At 42.4% G+C, this 25,905-nt stretch overlaps 1 long non-coding RNA gene and 1 pseudogene across 1 annotated transcript in view; both read left to right on the top strand.

Annotated features, from left to right (window-relative positions):
* The window catches only part of LOC114224892 (uncharacterized), a 53,831-nt gene extending 31,309 nt beyond the window's left edge, over positions 1-22,522 (top strand). The window contains exon 3 of the long non-coding RNA XR_003612477.2: positions 21,341-22,522. This is a non-coding gene — a long non-coding RNA (uncharacterized LOC114224892). The remainder of the gene's footprint in view (positions 1-21,340) is intronic.
* LOC114224891 (small ubiquitin-related modifier 2 pseudogene) lies at positions 279-1,824 on the top strand (annotated as a pseudogene).
* Positions 22,523-25,905: the final 3,383 nt, after the last annotated feature.

Here is a 25,905-nt window from a genome sequence, read left to right as displayed (position 1 = left end):
TGATCTCATTTAATCCCTACAGCAGGTCTGGGAGACGGGCTATTATCATCTCCATTTTATTGTTGGAGCCACCCATGCTCACAAAGGGGAAGTGATTGCTCAGGGTCCACACGGGTGGGAGGTGAGGCAGGGTTTGAATCCAGATCTGTCTGGCACTGGAACAAGGACTCTTAACCTATTCGTGCTACGTATAGCTAGAGAAGCCCTTGCACTTCTTCATAGAATAACGTGTTTAAATTCAAAAAATAAAATACAAAGAATTGCAAGGAAAAGTAATTGTATCGAAACATAGTTATCAATTGTGATATGCGGCCTTGGGGGTGACCCTCAGTGATCCTACTTTTGGTATTTGTGCCCTTGACGAATTCCCTCCCCCTGGGGTTGAGCTGGACCCAGTATGATCCCATTTCTAAAGACAAAACATGACAGAAGTTATGGGATGTCACTTCTGAGATTAGGTTATAAAAAGACTGGCTTCCTGGGTGGTTTTTTCTGCTCTCGCTCGGGTTACTTTGCACAGCAGGAAGCCAACTGCTCTGGCCTGTGGTAGCTCCATGGAGAGGCCCAGGTGGCAAGGGACTCAGACTTGCCCACGGCCACGTGCACGAGCTTGGAATCAGATTCTTCCCTGCTCAGCCTCAAGAAGACTGAGACCCTGGCTGACACCTTGATTCTGTCCCCGGGAGAGAGCCTGACCCAGAACCACCTGGCTAAGCTGCACCCGAATTCCTGACCACACATACCGTGAAATAATAAGTGCTTGTTGTTTTCAATCACTAGTTTTCGAGTAACTTGCTACGCAGCAATGAGTAGCTAATACGTCAACACATTAAAATAAAGCAAATTTGGGATATATGTGTGGTATTTAGTGATGAGAAAATATGTTCCCAATATAGGCATTTTAAAGTTAAAATTATGTTTTAGAAGACACATCAATATGGAAGCTGTTGCTCTTTAGCTTGAATAAGAACATTAAAAAGTGGGGCAAGTGCTTCTCGTGTGCTCGTTCAGTGGGGACCCGGTACCTCTTTCATGAAGCAGTAGCTGAGGAGACTCCGGCACTCACCATGGCCGATGAAAAGCCCAAGGAAGGAGTCAAGACTGAGAACAACGATCATATTAATTTGAAGGTGGCGGGGCAGGACGGTTCTGTGGTGCAGTTTAAGATTAAGAACCATACACCACTTAGTAAACTAATGAAAGCCTATTGTGAACGACAGTTGGAAATAGAAATGAAGATACAACTGATGTGTTCCAGCAGCAGACAGGAGGTGTCTACTAAAAAAGGGGAACCTGCTACTTTACTCCAGAACTCTGTTCCTCCAGACCAAGAAGACAGTCTCAGTTAGAAAGCCGCAATGTGGTTCCAGCACATCCTGACAACTGCAGGATAGTTTTCTCTGTTCTTTCATTTTCCCCTTCCCTATTCCTTTATTGTACATAAAGTAACTGTGTATGTGCACAAGCATATTGCATTTTTTTTAACTAAATGGCCAGTGGTATGTTTTGATCGACATCAAATGGAGATGGGATGGGGAAAATACTGCTTCTGTGAAAATACCCCTCTCCATTCGAGGCATGCTCAGTCAGCTCTTATCTTTATATTCCAGTAAGTTATTTTGCTCTCACTATTTAACAAAAAAAGAACAACAGAAAAATCCTTGCACACTTTGTTCGATTGGAGAATTTTAATGTTTTTCATTTATCATTGTAAAATCAAGGACAATTTTACAACTTTTTTGTACGTAGCTGTTACATGTAGGGCAATCTGTCTTTAAGTAGGGATAAATTACTCTAAAAGAAATGAATCCTAGATAGTTTTCCCTTCAAGTCTTGTTGTTTAAATAAACTTCTTGCTTAAAACGAAAAAAAAAAGTGGGGCAAACTTTGTAATAATCACATCTTCTAGTTTCTGTATTTGTTGCTGTGCTACCTGGGTCCTTGCAGACCTTGGAGAAGCTGCCCCTCCTGGGCTTAGGAACTTCCCAGAGATGGTAAATGACATTTCACAAGCAAACCAATCACCTCAGAGCCCGTACATACCCTCTCCCACTCCACTATCCACTAGCCACTGGCCTTAATCCCCCCAGGCCAGGTACCAGACAACTAGGGAGATCACCTACGTCCCAGAGACCACTGAACTGACTCAAACGAGCCAATCCTAACCCTGCCCCCCTGCCTCACCTGGTCCATGTCCATGTTTCCCTCTAACTTAGTCTGCCTCCTGACAGACCCCAGTGCTTCCCTTGGGACCCTATCCCCAACCCCACGGTATGATGTACCCCTTCTCTTGGGGGTCGTCAGTGTGTTATGGACTGAATGTGTGTGTCCCCCCAAATTCAAATGTGGAAGCCCTAACCCCCAGTGGGTCTGTATTTGGAGATGGAACCTCTAAGGAAGTAACGTTTAATGAGGTCATAATGCTGGGGCCCGGATCTGATAGGATTAGTATCTGACAGAATCCCTGTAAGAAGACACGGAAAACTCTCTCTCCCTCCCTCCCTCCCTCTCCTTCTTTTTGCTCCTTGTGCACATGCACCGGGGAAAGGCCCTGTGAGCACACAGGGAGAAGGGTACTGACTGTCTACACCCCCGGGGGAGAGCTCGCACCAGATACTAAATCTGCTGGCACCTTGATTGTGGACCTCTATCCTCCCGAACTGAAAGAAATGAATTTTATGTTGTTTAAGCCACCCAGACTATAGCAGCCTGAGCAGATAAATATAATAAATAGCTATCTTGTCAACGGCAATGGTCTCCTGATCTACTGGCCTGCCATATCTGAATAACAATGAAACCCATATTTTAAAACAACAAGGAAATATGCATGTCATACTAGACTTTCAATGCATCTTAATTTTTTGTTTTGCTATTACGAGGGCTAAGAAGGCTGTTTCACAAACATATATTATTGCAAAGGAAATGAAACCTTCCATATCTCATTTTACAAAGCAAACACAGGAGGCTTCTTGTAAGGAACACCAGAATCATCCAAGACTTAAGTACAACCCTATTTGAAATAAGTATTTTGTCAAAGATCAATAGATGAATGTCAATAGATTATCAATAGATCAATAGATTGACTTATATTAAAAAGAAAATGATTATAAATTCATGGTCAGCTTTGATGCCATTATGATAGAAATAAGTTTTGAAAGAGTTCTAAGTGTTTGTAGATGTCCTCAGCTCAGTTCAGATATTCTCTCTTTTTAAAGAAATAGGGAATTTTATAGATATGAAGGAGCCAAGAAGCAATGTATATCTCTGGACAAGCAATGTAGAATGTGGGCCATCTGGGCTCATATGGCTCAATAGCAGTGATGCACAAGAATGCTGCACCACACGGGATCTGCTAGGGATCTGAACACCTCCGTACATTTGAAGCAGTGATGAGTGAAGTGATATTTCAAGATATTTTTAACAACTGAATTGGATATGAGAATATCTTGATTTCTTCTGGTGAAAATGTCATGGGTTCTGTTAAAACGGCTGCAGCTTGTTGCCTACACTCACAATCGGAATGCTAAATTTCATTTTAAGGCTAGTGAGAATAAAGATGTATTTGTCCCCTCATCCTTGTTCCGGGACCCCAGCTGAGAGCCCTGCCTTCGAGCCGTGCCGCTCATACTTCCTTTTCCATGGTTAGGAACTAGGGGCAATGAACTACCCATGAGCTTAGTCCTCACAGTTGAGGTACCCGACCATGGTAGCGTCAAGGGTAGTAAGACCACACGTGTATTTCCAACAGAGGATTACAGAGACGGGAACTGTAGCCATGCTCCCAAATGTGTGACTTTTCTAAGAGTAGGCAGAAGAGTGATCACACAGGGTTTAACCAGAGCTGGGCCAGCAAGGGAAGGGTCCTTGGTGTGTTATAGGGCCTTTGTGGCCAGAGCCCTAGTAAGACCAGCAGAGACCTTGAGACAGAAGAGATGATTTCTCCCTTCTTCCCCTTCGATGTAATTAAAATTTAAAACTATGCCAAATCATAAAATAATTATTAGGCCATCACAATTTTGATTTTGGGGGGAAATATTTAATTATTTTACCCAAAACATTGTTTGGATGCCTCTGCTTTAGTCATCTGTTGGGTAATTCAGCTCTGGGTGGAGTATGGCAAAGGAGGGAAATCCATTTTCAGCTTGGAGCCCAATCAAGCTCCCTGCCCAAAGGAGCAGAGGGTCCCAGTGATGGCACCTGGCTGTAATGTGTCCTCTCCCTGGATCAGTGATCTGCTGGGTTGCCTGGACAGGGAGGGCTGATCCAGGAAGAGCACACATTAGCATGAGATGCCATTCCTGACATAAGAAAGACACCAGGACCTGTGTTTTCCAAAGGCACAAGCTTTGTAGAAATCAACAGATAAATGGCACTTAAGTTAAACATTGAACAATTAAAAAAGACCAAGAGGGGCACTTGGGTGGCTCAGTTGGTTAAGCCTCTGACTCTTGATCTCAGCTTAGGTCTTGATCTCAGGGTCGTGAGTTCAAGCCCTGTATTGGGCTCCATGCTAGGTGTGGAGCCTGCTTAAAAAATAAAAAGGCCAAGGAAATCTGCAAGTGGTAATAAGAACTATGAACCAAGGAGGCCCATCCCAGTGCATTTGACATAAACCTCGAATAACTTGACAAACACCCTTATCCAAATTGGAAGAGGGCAGACAGCAGACTTGGAATAACTCACATAGGAACAAGGGTGATTCCTTTAGATGCCCTAGAAGACTAGAAGAAAAGTTCCCACCAGTTCCTCATGGGCAAAATACAGATATGTACTCTAAAGCCAACACTTCTCAGACTTTTGTACTGATGTACCATTAAGGACAGAGAATTGGAAAAGCACCTCAGGGAGGTTGGAAGAAGTAGGCGAAAGTAGCTTATTTTGAACTCCCTAAGTTCAAAATTTCTTTGAACTTTCATGCTTGATTTTAAAAAAATATGTGTAGACACTGCATTTTACTCCACAAATACATCTACAGTTGTTTCAGGATAAAAATGTTTTCATATTGCGTACCACCACATAAAGTCATTCCTGTAAGATCTGACCCTTCCTGTGCATTTTCCCACCTTAGCCTTCCTGGGAGTACAGGTCCCCTAATTTGAGAAGTAGGACCTTGAGTTATGTATAATAAAATGGAGATGTCTACATGAAAAAATTCTCAATAAATCCTTGTTCTTTTCATAAAGAAAATAAAGAGCTGCTCCAGGAATTTATCTATCATCTATCTACCTACCTATCTATTGATATATTCATTATGTATATATATATATGTCTATGTATGCCCATATATAATATAATGTAAATAATAATATATCATGTTATTATATTAATTCCAGAGCTAAGTGAACACTACTTGGCTATCGTAATGAAAAATTTACATTACTTTACACACAAGGTAAATAGTGTCCTGTGCAGAATGTTCCCTTACTGAGGAATCAGATATGTCCACAGACTCTTTGATATGCTTCCTTTCAAAAGGTGGAGCCCAATTCACCTTCCTTTGAATGTGGGCCAGACTTAGTGACTTGCTTTTAACAAATGGAATGTTCTGGAAGGGATAGTATGTGACCAAGCTAAGTCATAAGAGCCACTGATGTTTCTATCCCAGCTCTCTGGATTAGGTGCTCAGGGGGAATTGAGTTGCCACGTTGTGGGCAAGCTCTAGCAGCCTGGGGATAAGCCCGCGAGGAGATGCTCTTGTCAACAACCAGCACCAATGGGGGAGGTATGGGAGAAAGTCATCTTTAAAAGTGGCTCAACAGACCCCAGTCAAGTCTTCAGATGACTGCAGGCTTCAGCCAACATGTTGATTGCAAGAGCCTTTGTAGCTGTTTAAAGAGAATGAGAAAGATCTCTATGAAATAATATGGAATAATTTCCAGGTTATATTGTTACATGAAAAAAGCAAGTTCAGGTGGGTGCATCCACTATGCTACATCTTGTGAAGGATAAAGGGGAGATCATGTAATGCATGCATACATACATAACACACTGCTGTGTTAGTCTAAGCCTATCCACAGCAGTGCTATCAGCTAGAAATGCCTAGGCCCGTATTACCTGTAGCGAGCCTTCATAGACATTGCCCTGACTATGGCCAGTGTTGTCGCTGAACCAGTCCTTGTAGGTCTTGTGATTGCAAGACGCACCTCGGCAACAACCATCAGAGAATTTTGAATAAAAAGATTTATTACTCACAGGTCATGAAGGGTATGAGGCATGCCTGGGGCCACACAACCAGTTTGCAGGTGAAGGGAAGGGGAGGAAGTGTGGACCTGGGGCTCTGCCTTTGTTAGGGTCCAAGGGTGTGTGCCCAGGTTTTCGTGGGTTTACTCTTCAATGATGAATTTAAAACCGAAAGAAAAGGAATTAGGAAGTGGGAAGGGAGAAGCAGAGTCACTCAAGTGTCAGTTCTCTAGGTTACCATGGGCTTTCTCAAAGGGCAACTACCTGGGTGGGAGCAGCCTGGTCGGTTAGCTAGTAGCTGCCATTCAATTAGCAATGTGCTTATTCAAGATGGATGTCTTTGAAATGGATGCCTGGACAATCAAGAGCTTAACATCAGGCTCTTACAGGACAAACACTTATTTACGCAAAAAAAAAAAAAAAAAAATAGAGAGACCAGAAACTAATGAAAATGGCCACCCATAGGGGATGGAGAGGGGGCATGGGGGGCAGGAAAGAGGAAGGGGATGCAGATGTTTCTACATAGACTTTTTATACAGTTGTGACTTTTGAACCATGTAAATGTTCTACATATTCAAAAACACAATTAAATAAAAGCAATAAAAATTGCTAAAATTGAGCACAAACAGGAGCATATAAACTCTAACTGTATATCCAATGGATAACATAATCACACGAAGAAAAGTATTATTTTAAGCAGATTATTTAATAGAGTATTCTGATTGTATATATTTAGTGGGATATATTCTAAGAGTATAAAGAACTGCAAAGAAATTTTAGACTTCTCCCAGTGGGTGCCTTGTTAGTAGTAATATTGGTATCATAATTTTGAAATTATTTTATGTATATTATAAAATAAAAAAATAAGTAAACACATTAAGGTTTTTAGGACCATGATTTTCAGTGCAGGAGGAAGCAAATATAAATGTGAAATAAACTCAGTAAAGAGAAAATTCTTTAAATATAAATTTGAATTTTAAAATATCAATATGAGCTTATTAATTAAAAGAAATATTCCATATGTCCACTGAAAGAGTCTAGAAATGATGACACTCCAGTAGCAAGAAGTATGACTAGCACCCAGATCTTGGTTTCTGAGAAACATCCCTCTCAGGAAAAAGAAGTAAGACTTCAAGAAATGGCCAATTCCATGTCCCGGGTTAGGAAAGGACCATGTGAACCTAGAACATTTTATTGTGTCAGAAAGTAAGGAAAGAATAATAGAATTAAAAAATCATTTTGTGCTCCAATGTAATAATAAATTTAGGCAAAGACCAACAATGAATTAGGTGAAATTTTTTTAGGGAATGGCATATCCCCAGGGTGCCAAAGGATCACCCTACAGATCGTTTACTAACTGCAAAGGGGAGAAGTACTGTTCCCGTAGACAGATCTGGCACTCACCATCTTAGCCAAGTGACCACACTTAGCATCATTAATAACGCAGCATCTTCTGCTTCCTGATGAAATAGCTGATGCAGTACAGGTTTCCCCCACTATCTGAAAGCAGAATGTTCCTCTGAAACCTTTTGTAAACTGAAATGGCATAAAGCAAGAAGTATCTCCTGCTTTCTGAAAGTTTGCTTCATGCTGCTTTGCCTTTATAAAAGACCTACAGGGTCTTTTAGCTGGGTAAGAGCATGAGTGAGGGGTGGAGGTGGGGGGAGGGGCAGAGAGAGAGGGAGAAGCAGGCTTCCTGCCGAGCAGGGAGCCCAATGCAGGCCGAACCCAGGACCCTGGGATCATGACCTGAGCCGAAGGCAGACGCTTAACCGACTGAGCCACCCAGACGCCCCCCCAGCATGGTTACAACTTTTTTCATAAAAGCAAAAATCCTCTCTGGATTTCTTTTGGTTAGCCAAAACAGGTGCTACTATAGGTCTTTTGTGAAGTGGCATAACGTGAACTTTCGGAAAGTGGGGGATACTTGTATTTCACCCCAAAATGTTCAACCTAGATCAAATTAAATTAAGCCTTAAGACTAACTTCTGGTTTGATTATGATTCCACTTTAAAATGTCAAAGGGAGGGGTGCCTGGGTGGCTGAGTCGGTTAAGGGTCTGCATCTGGCTCAGGTCATGATCCCAGGGTCCTGGGATCGAGTCCCGCATCGGGCTCCCTGCTCAGCAGGAGCCTTTTTCTCCCACCTGCTTGTGATCTGTCTCTCTCTCTCTCTCTCTCTCTCTCTCTCTCTCCCTCCCTCTCAAATAAATAAATAAAATATTTTAAAAATAAAATGTCAAAGGGAGTAATCATTTACACTTATAAGTCAGATTCTTATTAAATCTCTTAATTTAAAAATCACCATATTTATAAGTTTGATTTATTAGATTTGTGTTCATTATTTAGATTCCCAGGAAAGTTTTAATATTAATCAAATAGTTCTATATTTATGAGGAAAATAAAATATTAGGTCTATAAATGTACTTTGAAAGGTTTGGGGGAGTTTATTTAATAACATTTATAAATGGCATCATATAATACTTCAGGGCCTTGAAAGTGGTTTTTAAAATTTTCTCTCTTTATAAAAGAACAATAAGAATTCTAAGTTGAACTTAAAATCTTAAGGTAAGCTAAGTTTTTAAATTGCAACACTAGTAAATTAAATATTAATTTTTAAAACTAATCTCTGAATAATCTTTTTCTATGCCCAAAAGTAGCCTCAAGGGCATCAAAAGACTCACACTGACAATTTATATTTGAACTCTGTGACTCCTGGATAATGTGCACAGCATGCCTCCTGGAACTGGAAGGGCCAGGTATAATGGGTTGAACTGCACTCAGAGGTTGAAAAAATGCAGCATTCTCCTTTCCTGTAACTATGCTCTGGTTCTGAAAGTGCCGTTTCCTCGGATGAAAAGATGGGATGGTGGAGTGACGGTAGATCACTAATTAGAGAGCAACTGTCTCCCCTGAGGAGGGGTAGAGCCTCAAGCAGGGAGTGGAGCCCACACTAAATTAAGTTCCCACTCAGCCCTTGGCTGGTTGCCCCTCGGCAATAAACATCTGGCCCAACAGTACACAGTGGCCCTGATGGAGATGATGTTTCAGTGCAGTTTTATTCCCTGACTCTGGGCAAACACCTCAAACCCTTAAGGACCTCGGATGTCTCATATAACAAAGTGAAGCAGTGGTTACTGACTTCAAAGTTCTTTTTTGTCCCAAAACTATCATGCCTTAGGGAGTGAGCAATTTTTTTTTTTTTTTTTAAACCTGGAAGTTTTCTCAGAATGTAGAGGAAGTAAGTACTAAGTGCTAGCCACAAGAGGAACTGGTCAGGGAAGTAGAAGTGACATGAACTCATGGGAAAGAAGTAATCTGGTTATTCTAGGGTTCATGGTAGGGAGGATTGGATGTGATCAGATAGGTAACGTAGATTTTGTTGACACAGACCTGAAATGTTTTTTTAAGATTTTATTTTTATTTATATATTTTAGAGAGATGGAGGGTGGGGCATGGCGGTGGGGAGGAGCAGAGGGAGAGGGACAAGCAGACTCCGTGCTGGGTGTGGAGCCCGACGCGGGGCTCCATCTCACGACCCTGAGATCGTGACCTGAGCCGAAATCAAGCGTCGGACAGTCAACCGACTGAGCCACCCAGGTGCCCCCAGACCTGAAATTTTATGATAAATGGGAGCAGTCCCTGGACCACCCTTAAAGGGAAGATGACAAGTGTCTAGAAGAAGTGCTTTAAAATCAGATTCTAAATCTTGCAAACAAGGATGATCTTGGATAGGAAGAAAAGGGAGAATTATCTAAAGTGACACACTTAGCAGCCTAGTAAATTCTCTAGGAAAGTCAGCTATCAAAGGACACGCACAAAAGATGGACGAGGGTTAGTTTCACTTGGCCCTGAACTGAAAGACAATTGTCAGGAAGCTCAATCCTTGTAATGATGTGATGCTTGTGAAAAATTTCCAAGGCAATAAAAAGGACTTAAAAATCAAATTTATTGAGGAAGGAAGAGGCAGTGGAAGTTATTTAAAAACTGTGCAGGACCACCAAGGCTGGCTGTTGAAGGCTGGTTTCAGAGTTTTGACTACAGATGTCATTTAAGGAAGATGACTGCCTCCAATCTAGAAGAGGAGCTGACTTGTTTTATCTGTTCATGCTGTTTGACCAAACCAATCGTGACTCAATGTGGATACATACTGCTGAGTGTCTCCTAAGAAACTGGAAAGAAGCCTCCCGTTGTGTCCCCTGCACAGAGTGCAAGGACACTTCGAGTTGATAAATCCTAGGTATCTCAAATGGGGATAATGACTCAGGTAGTGAAGGATCTCAGACCTCACTTAATGGATTTCAAGATTACCAGTGTGAGATATAGCAAGAACCAATGCTAATGTCCTCTGTGGTAAAGCGGGGTCCCCATGTGAGACCTGGCTTTGATCTCAGGGCCGCAGGCTTCACATAGGCTTTGCTGCTGAGAAAGCCAAAGAAATCTCCATATGACCCAATAAATCCACTGTGGGGTATCTACCCAAAGAAAATAAAAGCACTAATTCAAAGTGATACATGCATCCCAGTGTTTACTGCCGCATTCTTTACTGTAGCAAAGATATGGAAGCAGCCCAAGTGTCCACTGATAGATGAATGGATACAAAATATGTGGTATATAAAAACAATGGAATATTATTGAACCATAAAAAAAATGAGATCGGGCGCCTGGGTGGCTCAGTCGGCTCAGGTCATGATCCTGGGGTCCTGGGATCGAGTCCCACATCAGGTTCCCTGCTCTGCGGGGAGCCTGCTTCTCCCTCTGCCTCTCTCTCTCTCTCTCTCTTTCTCTGTGTCACATGAATAAATAAATAAAATCTTTAATAAAAAAAGAATGAGATCTTGTCATTTGCAACAACAGGATGCAGCTCGAGGGCATAATGCTAAGTGAAATAAGTCAGAGAAACACAAATGCCATGATTTCACTCGTATGTGGAATTTAAAGAACAAAACAAATGAACGAAGAAGAAAAGAGATAAACAAAAAACCTCAGACTCTTAACTACTTGGAACAAACCAGTGGTTTCCAGAGGGGAGGTGGGTGGGTGGGAGAGGGAATGGTTGAAATAGGGGATGGGGATTAAGAGTACCCTTAACATGATGAGCACTGAGTAGAGAATTGTTGAGTCACTCTACTGTCCACCTGAAACTAATGTAACCCTGTGTGTTAATCATACTTCAATTTCAAAAACCTCAAAACCGTAAAAAAAAAAAGAAAAAAAGAACTGAATCCACTCTGCACTTTACACAATTCTAAAGGTCCTGATGTCAATTTCCCGTTCCTCTCCTCTAAGGAACTGGCCATAATGGCTAACCCCTGTGGTCAGAGGAAGATAACTTCTCCCTCTCCCACTCCCTCTGCTTATGTTCCCTCTCTCGCTGTGTCTCTATCTGTCAAATAAATAAATAAAATCTTTAAAAAAAAAAAAAGAAGAAAACCAGTAACAAGTACTTCTGTACTTTATCAGTCTTAGCATGTCACATGACCTACCTCTCTATTAGGTAACTAGAGGTGCCAGGTCAGATGGCTGCTGGGGTTGTTTTGAAGTTTAGTGCTTGAACCTGTGATTCCAGCGTGGAAGAAAATTGCTTCGTTATTGTCCTTTATCTGTGGTCTGCCTTCTAAACATTTACCTGATTATTAGTCTTCCTATATGAAGAAATAAAAGCGTTAAAAATAGAACTGAAATAATCTTTTACTTTATTTTTATTTTCTTATTTTTTAAAAGATTTTATTTATTTATTTGACACAGAGAGAGAGAGAGAGAGCACAAGCAGGGAGAGAGGCTGGCAGAGGGAGAGGGAGAAGCAGGCTCCCCACTGAGCAGGGAGCCCAACACGGGGCTTGATCCCAGGGCCCCGGGATCGTGATCTGAGCCGAAGGCCGATGCCTAATCGACTGAACCACCCAGGCGTCCCTGAAATAATCTTTTAAAGAAAAAAAAAAAGGCTCAGTGGGCAGCTGTTGAAAGAAAGTCTGAAAGAGTTTCCACGTTGCCTGAGCATTAAGTTCATCTATATACTATTTGTTCCCCCTGAAAAGTTGTAGATTTTTTTACTGGTGTTAAGATATATTGAACATTCTGGGGAAATTATTTTGAAGTCAGGTTTGTTTATGATGGACTTTATGGAATTTGGGGCCATGAGGCTGCGTCACATGAACTATTCATCCACTGAGTTTATGATAAATATTTTACCATCTGATTGGAATCAATACTAGTAGCTAAAATATATATAAAATTTAGAGTGGCCTTTATCAAAAAAATTACACATAGATTGACATACTTAATTCGATCCTAAAGTAGAGCCCAAATCAGGTAAGATCTGAGCGATTCATTTTTCTGTTTTCCTGTACTCCTAGGCAATGCAGCTGTGGGAATGGGGGCAAGCCAACAGGATTATAAGGGTTCTGGTTTGCCTGGGAGTTGCCTAGCTGTAGCACAGAAAGTCTCATATCCCAGGAAATAGCTCAGTCCCAGGCAAAGCGGGACCTAGCTAAGGGGTAAGGAGTCCTCGCATGCCAGCCTAGAAAGGTCTGAGTTTATTGATACAGCAGCGCTGAGTTTATCGGTACAGTTATTAACCACAATAGGGAAAAAACTAGGGTGGACACATAGGCATCAGATACTGTCCTCTGGCTGTGTGTTCCCAGGAGCCTCTTCTCCCAAAGGAGGAAAGAGGAAAAGCAGTCATATTTATTGCCCCTGCAGATTTGCCACTGAGGATCTAGAATGCCATGTACTGTCCTCAACATTCACGTCATGGTGAGCTCCAGCTGGACGTAATTACGTGTCTTTCAGACCGGGGTTGAGGGTTTTAGCACCTCGTGCCCCACAGGGAGATAAAAGATAATAGTGGTTAAGATTAGGGGCTGGCACTCAAATCCCCGCTCTTCCCCTTACTGTGTGTGTGTGTGTGGTGGGGGTGGGGGGTGGCCCAGAATTCCTCTCCCTGTGTGGCTCTGTTTAGGGTGGGCCACAAGACACCCACCCTCTTCATTCGAAGACCTCTGAGTCTGTAAATTCACTTAGCTCAAGAAACTGAGGGAATGGCAGTGAGTTGTCAGTAAAATAATTCAAGCCTGGTCTCTGGCTACCAGAGTTAGACTTTTCCCTGTGGTCCAGATCAAGCCATATGGCAGCCTGCCCAAGTATTCTGATCACTTAGCTGCTTCCAGATCTTTGTGAGCCAAAGCAATCTGGTTACTGATATGTCCCTGCCGCCCTTTATGGTGAAAATGCCCGCACAGCTTGTTTTTGGCTGTTGAACGCTGCCAGTTGGGAACACGTGGGTGGCTCAGTCAGTTAAGTGTCGGCCTTCAGCGCAGGTCATGTTCCCAGGGTCCTGGGATCGAGTCCTGCATTGGGAGTCCCTCAACAGGGAGCCTGCTTCTCCCTCTCCCTCTGCCTGCCGCTCCCCCTGCTTGTGCTTGCTCTCTTTCTGTCAAATAAATAAATAAATAAATAAATAAATAAATAAAATCTTCAAAAACAAATGCTGCCGGTAGGCCTCTGATACTCTGCGTTCCCATCATCCCATCCCACTGAAATCAGCTAGCCTATCAAAGAGAGCGGCCGCAGAGCTTTCCAAGGACGCAGATGCCTTAGCGAAGAGAAACGGTCTTCTGGATCTTTTCCTGGAACATAGATGGGAGGAGGATGCGCAGGTTGCCCATGATGAATCCAGTCCAGTGTTCCTAACTCCCTAAGGCTTTGGACCGCCGCCTCCACATCGTGCCGGGAAGGCTCTTAGTAAGCATACTCCTAGCAGTGAATTTGGCCAGGCCCTGTGTTATATTTCCCACTTCTTGGTCTCCCACATATGTTCCCCAGGTTTCTGATGATATATTAGAGAAGTGTGGCAGTTCTTTGGGCATGTAAACTATTTCTTCCTGGGTCAGAGTGCGTCCCCGGCCTCTGGGAACAGGCTGAGATTTCACTCTAGCTTATGCATCTACTATAAAAGGAGGTGGCTGGGCTGGGCCTTGAGGAGAATCAAAGATCCCTCCAAGAAATTTGCCCCAGACAAGGTTTTCACAGGTATTTAAGCAAAGGAAGACTCATTTGCTTGGGCTTAGTTTGCGTGCTGTTTCCACAGGAAAGAAAGGCTCAGAAACTGTAAATTCAACCATTGTTATAATTCAGCAACCTAGATAATTACATTTTGTGTTTAGTTTTCAGCAATATTAGCCCTCTGGGTAAAAAGAAAAGATTGCTCAAGGGCTGTCATGGAAGCTTTCTGGCTTGAGAAAGCTGAGGGTTCAAAGAGTCGCATTTGTCATTTTATAAGTATTCAGGTGCCCTCTCCACACCCCATCTCACACCACACTCCTCATTGTCCTCATCGACTGCCTCAACGGTCAAATGCAGCAACCACTTCGGCTGCTAAGATCCTTGCTTCCGTTTCTACTTCATCACAATCAAACACGGGTGATGATGTGGCTGTGATGTCCCAACATGCCAGGGATTCCCGTTTCTCATTGGCAAGGAGCTCGGCGCTCAGCTCTAACCAAAGAGCATGACCAAGCCAACCCCCAAATCCCACCTTTGCAGGTCTCCCTCCTGGGGCTGCTCCCAGTGCCAAATCTGTATCCGTCAGAGTGTACCATGAGAGTCCAAACAACATCTGAACAGGGAAAGTTTAATATAAAAAATTATTAACTAGCGGTGCCTGGGTGGCTCAGTCGGTTAGGTGTTCTACTCTTGATTTCAGCTCAGGTCATAAGCTCAGGGTTGTGAGATTGAGCCCCATGTGGGGCTCCGTGCTCAGCGCAGACTCTGTGCAGAGTCTGCTTGAGATTCTCTCTCTCCCTCTCCCTCTACCCCTCCCTCTGTTCATGCTCTCTATAAATAAATAAATAAATAAATAAATAAATAAATAAATAAATAAAATCTTTAAAGAAAAGAATTATTAATGGTAACAGGGTAATAACTATAAGGAATAAAAAGAATGCTAAAGAATGTCTTAGTAAGGAAAAAATAAACTTGGAAGGGGTCCCCTCTCCCAGAGCTGGGACTCAAACCTGGTTGGAGGAGTGGTTTCAGCCCACTAGATGGTGACCAAGTTGCTGGGTGGCCCTTGGCCAGAGCTGGTCTGTAGCACTGGACAAGTAGGGAACACCCTTCTGGAGGGCAAGAGGGCTGAGCCGGGCCAGGAAATCATGGCCAGGACTGGCAAGCAGGAAACAACCTCTGGGGTATGTGTGGGCGAGGGTGGCAAGCCACTCCAAGGTGCAGGAAAATGAAGGCTGGAGGATGGGACTGTGCAGGGATTTAGGGCATCAGGAAACCCGTTTTCCAGCTGAGAATCTTGAAGCCTAATGTCAGGGTGGTTGCAGCTAAGTGGTCGCTGGGCTGCAATGGGGCTAAGGGCTTGCCCTAATGTGCATTAATGGTATATTAGTTTACTAGAGTTGCCGTAACAAAGCACCAAACTGGGTGGCTTAAACTGACAGGAATTTATTTCCTCATAGTTCTGAAGGCTAGAAGTCCAAGGAAAAGGTGTTGTGAGGGTTGATTTCTTTTGAGGCATTTCTCCTTGGCTTGTAGATGGTTTCTTCTGATGTCTTCACATGGTCTTCCCTCTGTGTGAGCTCTTCTTCTTATAAGGACACAAGTTATATTGGATTAGGGCCCATCCTAATGACTTCATTTAACCTTAATCAGCCTTCTAAAGACCCTATCTCCAATACATTCACATTCTAAGGTACTGGGGGTTAGGACATCAACAGAAGAATTTTGGGGGTTCACAATTCAGTTCTTAACACTCAGGAAGGAGCATTATTGGATGTCCCCAGCACATGCTGCTGACAGCCACATGTTAGAAGCAAGAAGCAAATTGAAATACGCCTGAACCAGGAAGAGGGGCCCTTCTTCCTGCAGGGTCCCTCCAGCGCCCTCTACTGACAAAGCTTCATGTCACGCTCATTACCAAGGAGAAATGCTTACAGGGTCCACTTCCATTATTGCAGAGCCAGTAATGAAGGCTGAATTTAGAGCTGAGAGGCAAAAATTAATAATTAGCACACTGGTTCTTCACTTCTGGGTTTTTCCTGATATGCTCTTGATAAGTTATCTGCCTATATTGACTAGTTTGCAAGTAGTCACACTGACACATTTGCTTTAGATTCCCAATTTTCTTTTAACAGTAGTTGTGCGTATCTTCAAGTTATCGTTTTAAAAGAGAGAGACCAAATTTTTCCCAGTATTTTATAATTTTGATAAGTGTTAATTAAAATCATCTGAATTTATAATGTTTTGGACTATGGAGAGAAGACCAGAAATCTGCCCTTCTGGTTGCTCCTTGTATCTGATTCATCCCCGGTTCAAGGTTGACAAGGTTGACACTCTTGCTATTCCTTCTCCTGGAACATTGTTGCTCCAGTTACTTTTTTTTTTAAAGATTTTATTTATTTATTTGAGAAAGTGAATGAGAGAGAGAGAGATACAGAGCACAAGCAGGGGGAAGGAGAGGGAGAGGCAGACTCCCCACTGAGCAGGGAGCCCGACACGGGGCTCGATCCCAGGACCCTGAGATCATGACCCTAGCCAAAGGCAGATGCTTAACTGACTGAGCCACCCAGATGCCCCTGTGGCTCCAGTTATTACACAGCTTCCCCCATCACATCATGGAAGCCTCTGTCCAACTGTGATTCAGAATGGTTTCCCCAGCATCTATCAAACATCCTCCCTTTCCCGTAACTCTTTCCCTTTATCAAGCTTTGTTTTTCTTCATAATAACTTACCACTATGTCAGATTATATTATTTTAAATAGTATATTTATTTATTTAGCTGTGCACATTTATTTACCTACTCACTTCTTTATTTCTTATTAAAATGCCAGCTTTAGGAAGGTAGGTCTCAGAAAAAGGGTAGTTCTTCTGGAACGTAAATCCATATGCAGACAGCTTTACAGCAATAGAAGTTTAGCTCCTAACTGAATTAGCACAGCAACAATGTGTTTGCATTTTGGCTCTTCTCACCCCAACTTGATGAAAATGAGTTCCATTCACTTTGTGTGTGGTATAATTAACATACCATAAAATTTACTTGTGTGTGTGTGTGTGTATGTGTGTGAGTGTACAGTTCTGAGTTTTAACAAATGCATACAACTTTGTAAAATCACTGAAATCAAGATATAGAACAGTTTCATGACATCCCAAATTCCCTTGTGCTCTTTTGTATTCAACTCTTCTCCTGGTTTCTGGCAACCGCTGCCTGGTCTTCTGTCCCCATAGTTTTGCCTTTCCCAGGAATCCTCCAGGACATTGCTTTTGGAGCCTGGCTTCCTTCACTTAGCATTTGAGATCCATGCATGTGGCTGCATGTATCATTAGTTTGTTCCTTTTTATTGATGGGTAATATTCCATTTCATATTTATATATGTACACCCCCACCCCCACCCCCACACACCAGTTTGCTAACCCTTCACCAATTGAAGGATATTTGGTTTTTTCCAGTTTGGACTGATTATGTTTCAAGCTACTGTAAACATTCGTGTGCAGGTTTTTGTGTGAACCAAGTTTTATTTTCTCTATTATGTAGGTGTGAGATTGCTGGGTCATATGGTAAACGCATTTTGTTTTTCCACCAGCGCTCTCACTACTGCTTTTTTAATGTAGCATGGCTATGGAAATACGATCGGAAATTTGACCTTTTTGTTCTGCTTGATCTGTCCCTATTGTAAGGCTTTACACTGTGGTTCCTTCTTTCTAGAACACATTTACATGTATTACTATAACTTTCATTGACATTGACTTTAGAGGAGGGCCCGTCTACACAGATGAGAAAGACCAGCCAGAAAGGAAAGGAAGAAAACCAGAAACATGAATGGGGAAAGATTACAAAGCCATATACCTTTTTCCTAACATTCTTCTGCATATCCTGAGACCTCAACAATTTTCAATGATTAATTAATTAGCTTGTGCTAAAAACTTTATTGGTAACATTTTCAAGTGAATTTAAGATATTTACGGAGTGTTTATCTTTAGTACTAAAATACTGATGATCACAGACATAAACTCACTCTTGATTCTAAAGTGTTAATGTTGGGGCGCCTGCGTGGCTCAGTCATTAAGCGTCCACCTTCGGCTCAGGTCATGATCCCAGGGTCCTGGGATCGAGCCCAGGCATTGAGCCCCCATGTCAGGCTCCCTCCTCCGCGAGAAGCCTGCTTCTCCCTCTCCCACTCCCCCTGCTTGTGTTCCCTCTCTCGCTGTGTCTCTCTCTGTCAAATAAATAAATAAAATCTTTCAAAAAAAATAAAGTGTTAATGTTGTCCTTATCTCTCTTGGAGAAAATAATGTACAGGGAAAGCAATTTGTGTTTATGAGGCATTCCTGAAACAGGACCTGACCTTGGATCCCAGTAATTCTCTTCACAGATAGTGTCATATTTCTACTAAGTATAAAGGAAGTAAGAGTCATGATAATTTACTTTTGTTACAATGCTCAATGTTGCCTAAGGAAAAAAATTAATTAATAAATTTAATTTGGGGGGCTCTTGGGTAGCTCAGTGGGTTAAGCGTCTGCCTTCAGCTCAGGTCATGATCCCGGGGTCCTGGGATGGAGCTTGGTGTTTGGGCTCCCTGCTCAGTGGGAACCCTGCTTCTCCCTCTTCCCCCTGCCCACTCCATTTGTGCTCTCTCTCTCAAATAAATAAATAAAATCTTAAAAAAAATAGCACCTTAAAATCAGCTGTCTCTTAAGTGAGTAGCTCCTCCTAGATGGCTTTAGGAAACGAGAGTGTTTGGCAAGGAACACCGGTGCTGAAAATGCCTGCAAAGGAAGACAATATTTAATGAGCACATACTGTGCTGTTAAAAGCTCTCCATATATGATTCATTCAACAGACATTTAGGGAGCGCTTACTCTGTGCTAGGCACTCTTCCAGACATTGGAGATAAAGTATTGATCAAGGCGGAAAACATCTCTGCCCTCATGGAGCTTAGATTCTAGATGATGAGGACAGACAATGAAGAAGTAAAACTTACTATGGAGGAAAAGAAAGCCAAGAGAAAAAGGCGTTTGTTTCTGGACAAATGTTAGAGAGGGGAGACAAGGCTGTGCTGGGGTGGTGCTCTTTGGGCAAAGATAGCAGGAGGTGAGGGCAGCCCGGGCGGACCTTGGGGGAGGCCGTCCAGGAGCTACTGTGAGGCGGGTGAAGGCTGGAGCCGCGTGGCAAGGGAGAGGGCGGTGGGAGAGTCAGGAGGTGACAGGCGGCTGGGGCAGGCGGCGCCAGGGGGCCATGCTTGGGACTTTGGCTTGACACTGACAGAACTGGGAGCCCCTGACAGGTTCTGAGCTGAGGCATGGCAGGTGCTGGCTTATGTCTTAACAGGGTCACCCTGGCTCTTGGGGTGAGAATGGAATGAGAGGGGAAGGGAAGAGAGGGGAGAGCAGTTAGGAAGCACTAATCTGGAGAGAGAGAGTGGTACTTGGATCAGGGTGGTCGAGTGGAGGTAGTAAGAAAAGGTGGGGTTCTGCATACATTTTGAGGGTAGAGCCAAGAAGCTCTTCTAATGTCTTGGACATGGATATGTGAGAGAAAGGGGGGCATTGTGGACAAACCCAAGGTTCTGGGCAGAGCAACAGGAAGAGGAGATGCCATTAGTGAGATGGTGCGGAGGGTGGGAGGAGGTTTGAGGGGGATGGGCGGGAGCTCAGTTTCAAACATGTTAAGTTAGACACTACATCAAAAACTAATGATGTAATGTATGGTGATTAACATAACAATAAAAAAATTTAAAGGAAACACGTTAAGTTAGAGATGCCTGTTTAGCACTCCGAGAGACATACCGAGTAGGCCGTTCAATATCCAATTCTGCCCCGTTCAAGTTCACGGGGGAAGTTAGGCTGGAGGTACATATTTGGGAGTAATCAATACACAGAGGACATTTAGTCATGAGACTGGAGATTATTTTATTTTCTTGTGCAATCCTTACACTGCCACCATGAGGTAGATGTTATTTCAATCCTCGTTTCAAACAAATTGAACCCAGAAAAGTTTAAATATTTTGTTCTAAGTCATATAGTTAGTAACTGCATGAATTTAAATGTTCATTCTCATCTCAAGTCTCATCTGACAATAACTTGTGATTATGAGTAAATTATTTCTCTAGGTCCTAGGTTTCCTCACAAACAAAATGAAGGGATAAACAGTTCTCAAACTGGGTTGTGTGAGAATCCTAAGGCTCCCCGGAAGTCCAGCAGGGGCTCTCTCTTCACCAAGAAAGGGATGCTCAGAAGGGACGATTCAGGCACCTTCATCCAGGTTAAAGGGACATGTCTCCGCTTTCATCTGTGTTTATAAGATGTTATTGGAAAAATGTATTTCTGTTGCCAATTTAACAAAAGTTAGAGAAATTCACTGGTCTAGGTAGTCTCTATGACCCCCACCTGCCCCAACAGCTCCATTTATCCACCCAACAAGCAAGTAGTGTCTGCTCATGCTGTTCTAGTCCCTGTGCTCTTTGGTCTTACGATTCTAGCTCATTGCTGAGACGGGAAAGCTAAGGAGTTTTCCCATTTCTGATTAAAATGTCAATAGGTGAGGAAGAGTAACTAAATATCTCTGTATCTAAGTGGAACAATGTACTATCTTACCTTGTAACTGGCAGAGATTAAAAAATGATGTCTTAGTGTTGACTAGACTCTGAGGAAAGAGGCCTTCAAGTACTGCAGATAAAAATATAGGCCTTTCTTTAAAACGTGCTTATCACCATGTCTAACCTTCTCATCCCACACCACAATCCCTGGAAATATGCACACAGAGACGTTCTGCTTCTAGCAATTTATCCAATGGAAATAATCAGAGATGTACCCAAAGATATGAATCTATTCATAGCACTAGTGTTTGTGGAGGAAAAAAAGTAAAAACCCTACATAATCAATAATAGGATTAAATGATTGTACAGGCATATGTGATAACCTATGCAACCAATAAATGCTCATATTTTGAAAGAAGGTTTAATGTGATGGGAAAATATTTAGTAAAATAGAATTAGATTTTGAAAAAGAAGTGCAATGTGACTCCAATTTTATTAAAAATATTTTTATATGCGTATAAAAAAATCTAGAAGACTATCAATCTGGTAATAGTGCATACCTTTTGGCAATGATGTTAAAATCAATTCTATTTTCCCCTTTGTGCTTTTCTGTATTTCTAGACTTCCCACAACGTACATGTTACTTTTGCACCACGAAAAAAATGCGGTTAATGTTATTTTTAAAAGATAGAAGAAAAGAAAGCTATGGGCACCATTTCATTTCATACCCTTTGTCAGCTATTGCCGAGGACAAGAAGGTGGTGTTGCTCTTCCTGGCCATATGTTTCAGATAACAAGGAAGGTGTGGAGACTCATTGCCCAACATTCTAGGAACCCTTTGGACATCACTGATTAAGAAACTATGTTGGTTCCACAGTGAGATGGGGAAGTGACTGTTTACAGTGTGACTTATGGGTAGCCAAAAGGATGTTTCAACTTGGGTACTCCGTTGGGGTTTATTTTCTTTGTTAGAACTGTAATTCTTTTTCAGATGTGGATAACGATGATCACTTGAAGGCATGAAAGTCTGGGACTGCAAGTTACAGACCTTCCGATAGTATGTAATCCTATCCTTTATTTTGGAAAGAAGTTATTAACATGATGATAATAATCTTCTTTCCTTTGTTTTTATAGGGACTACATATAGGTTGTGTTGAAGTCTATTTTTTAAATGTAAATATAGGGGCACCTGTGTGGCTCAGTCGTTAAGTGTCTGCCTTTGGCTCAGGTCATGATCCAAGGGTCCCGGGATCGAGCCCCGCATCGGGCTCCCTGCTCCGCGGGGGGCCTACTTCTCCCTCCCTGACTCCCCCTGCTTGTGTTCCCTCTCTCGTTGTGTCTCCCTCTGTCAAATAAATAAATAAAATCTTAAAAATAAATGTAAATATAAAAAGTAAAAATAATACTGGAAGAACTGAATGTTACATTCATAAATTAGCTTAAAATGTGCAATATAGGACCAGTGTCCCCCAATTTTATTATAAAGCAAAATTATAATAACTTACTACCCATAACATAGCTTTCTATTTTTGTTTCTTTAATCTCTGTTATATGTATTTTTACAGTTTTAATCATGTGTACATGAAAATGTGTATTTTTATTATGGTGTCTCACATGGTGAAGTTTTTTATATGTTGTTGTATGGCATTAATAATTTCTAATGGTTGCACCTAACAGTAGTTGTGGTGGGTATTCAAATGTTAGCACACCAGCATTGCATAATGTATGGAGTTGTTGAATCAACTATGTTATACACTTGAAACTAACGTGCATGTCAACGACACTTTCACAATAAAAATGAAAAAAAAAAGCACACTGATGTACGATAAATTACAAATATTTGTCAAGTGCCTACGGTATGGTGTATTGGGGCTATTTTCGTGACTAAGACAAAGTCCCAGTTACCATGGACTCTGCATTCTAGTAGATGGAGACTGACCATTTCCACGAGAAGGGTACCATCATTAGTCCCATTTGAGGAACCGAACCACAGAGAGATCGCGTAACTGGCTCACGTTCACCCAGCCAGCAGGTGTTAGAGCAGAGACCAGAGACCCGAATCCACACAGGCTGTTTTCCTGGACTTGCGTTCTTAGCAATTACTCCACTGGCACCGACCACGTGCTCTGGCCGTTCAGAGGAAGGGTCAGTCAGAGCTCGAACAGTTGTATTAGTTTACTTGTTGCCGCTGTCACAAATTACCACAGATGTAGTGGCTTACAACAACACAAATTTATAATCTTACAGTTCTGGAGGTCAGAAGTCCAAACTCAGTTCCACTGGGTGGAAGTCAAGGTGTCAGCTGGTTGGTTCCCTCTGGAGGCTCTGAGGGGAGAACCCGTGTCCCTGTCTCTCTCGGCTTCTAAAAGCCATCTGCCTTCCTTGGCCCACGCCTGCGCCCCCCCCCCCCCCCTTGCATCGCTTTAACCTTGTCCTTCCATTGTTCCACCTCTTGCTACTGACTTTGGCCTTCTTGCCTCCCTCTTACAAAGAGCCTTGTGATTACGGCGTGCCCACCCAGAGAACCACGATAATCTCCGTCTCAAGATTGTTCTCAATCACATCTGCAAAGCCACTTTTGTATATATACTATATATTTAGTATATAAGGTAACACATAAACTGTTTCTGGAGATTAGGAAATGGACATCTTTGGAGGATTTTATTCGGTCCACCATTGTTGTAATTACCAGAAGCGCTAAAACTTGTGCTTTAGGATAAAAAGGTAGGGTTGGGTGGAAAAGGAAGAGCTTTCTAGGGAACTGTATTTGAAGAGTGTCTTTTTCTGGACTAAGTTAGGTACCGGGGCTTTGTATTAAGTTCGCTAGGGCTGCCATCACAAAATACCACAGATCGAATGGCTTAAAAAAGAGAAACTTATTTTTCTCAGTTCTGGAAGCCAGAAGTCTGAGATGGAGGTGTGGGCAAGGTTGGTTTCTTCTGAGGCCAGTCTCCTTGGCTTGTAAGTGGCCATCTTCTTCCTGTGCCTTCACACAGTCATCCCTGGGGGCAAGTATCCACGTGTCCGGACTTCCTCTTATAAGGACACCAGTCACAGTGGATTAGGGCCTACTCTAATGGCCTCACGTTAACTTAATAACCTCTTTATAGACCTTATCACCAAACATGAATGCAGTCTGAGTTACTGGGGGGTAGAATTTCAATATACGAATTTGGGGGCAATATAATTCAGTCCATAACAGGCTTAAACGTTTGCATGCCAACTCTGTCTCATGCTCCCAAAAGCCCAGTTTGGACAGACGAAAATGCGGTGGCCGAGCGCAGAGGTCTCCAGCTGGCAAGTACGACAGGGAGGATTCACACACGAGGCTGCCTGCTCCAAAGACCAAGGCCTCGCCATGTACCAGCCTCCTGGACAGTTGTAATGGCAGAGCTGGGCAGATGAGTGTGGCCTGTGGCTAGGGAAGAGACTCGCCTAAGGGGGAAGAGTATATGTTGATTTAGGGGAAATAGCAGGGTGTGACCCGTGGAAGGCTTTACAATCTGCAAGAGCCATAAAGCGATCTAGCAAAGAAGTCCAGGAAGAGGAGAGGCCATACTTGTGATGGGTTACTTTCTGACCCTGTGGCCAGATTTCCTGTAGCTTCCACCCCATGCCCACCCTCACCATAAACTTCTACTAGGTTAACTGTTCAGTTTACAAAGTTCTTTCACATGCTCTTGACAACCTCACAGTGATTCTGCAGCAGAAACTTAGGGCCATCTCCCAAAACAAGATGTAATCTATTTGAAGCTATGGTACTCCTCCTGGTTATGCGGGAGACTGACACCCCCAGCACTAGATGATGGGATGGGTGACAGCTAAACCTCTTTCCAACCCTGAATTGTTTTTAAGTCCATGACTTTAGAGGCTAATAATTGACTTCATCTCTCTCCAACCCCTCAATCTGCCCCTTACGTATTTATACTACTTTTTCAGCTTTTCTACCTGGCAGAAGAATGAAGAAATGAAATGAAAAGGAACTAAAATAATTCAGTTAAGTTTGAGCAGCTTTTTGAAGGCAAGACAATCTCTGAATTTTAATCTATATTCTCTCCTATTCCCATTTATCATAAATGGCTGCAGCTTTGCTGATTCTAGGATTTGTTCCATATTAACTTTCATCAACCAACTTAGGAAAATGAAACTGAAATACATTGTACTTACCCTCCTCCAATTGGAGTTGTGCTAATGGATTAAGATTTTAAGCATTTTAAAATACAGGGTGATCTGCAAATTATGTAGCTAGTCTAGAATAGCTTATGGATAGATTCTGGCCTATCATACAGCTAATCCTCAATAAGGACACCAGTCACAGTGGTGTCCTTAATAGTTATTGCCCTTTTAGACACTGGAACGTTTTCCTAAATGAAAAAGGGATTCTGCTCTAAGGTGTCGTCTAGGGTACGATGTAGGGGATGCCACACCAGGCCTTGCTGTGCTAAGCACAGAGCCCCAGTGGCCATGTTCCTCCACCATTTAACCTGGCCAACATCCTTCTAGAGCCCACGCCTGGGAAAAGGCATTTAGAAATCAACATTTTTTGCTATGAGAAATGGTGTCTTTTCAAGAGGCATAACCCTTTTCTAAGCTCAATTTTTTCCATTTCTCATTTCTTTCATTATTGAAAACATCCCTCCATGTGTTTAAACTCTGTATTTTTATTCTCAACACTTAAATTGTATATTTTCCTAATTTTTTCCAAAGGAAAAAACATATATTTGTAAAAAACAAAAAACAAAAACCAACCCAGAAATCAACAGATTTAAAGTTTATCTATCCTGATACAATGTCAGAATTAGATAAAATAGAAGCCAATCATATTTCCTTTAAAGTAGGATACATTTCTATTCTCCCCTTCGACTCACTGCTGCTTTAGTAGAGTAGAATTATGGCTGCTACTACTGTTGTAAATCTAAACACTCACTCTCCATGATTCAGTACCTGCTGAATAAACAGTTCACTACATTTTCCTGTGCTTATTTATCCGGGCCTGGCACACGTAAGGGCTCTGTCAGCTGCATAATCACCACCATTATCACCATTATGCAATTTAGTGTTTAGTGCCACCCCCAATCCACATACACAAGGTTGCTGCCTCCCCCACACCCCACTATCCACAAGAGCCACTTAAATCAAGTGAAATGTATTTTAGGTTAATACTGCAAATTTCTGAAGAGAAAAAA

Source organism: Eumetopias jubatus, unplaced genomic scaffold, assembly GCF_037043125.1.
Source record: "Eumetopias jubatus isolate StellerSeaLion01/CBP00866 unplaced genomic scaffold, mEumJub1_p1.0 scaffold_2, whole genome shotgun sequence".
NCBI classification, from domain to species: domain Eukaryota; kingdom Metazoa; phylum Chordata; class Mammalia; order Carnivora; family Otariidae; genus Eumetopias; species Eumetopias jubatus.
The sequence above is the reverse complement of the archived record's forward strand: the minus strand, read 5'-3'. Positions and strand labels throughout refer to the sequence as shown.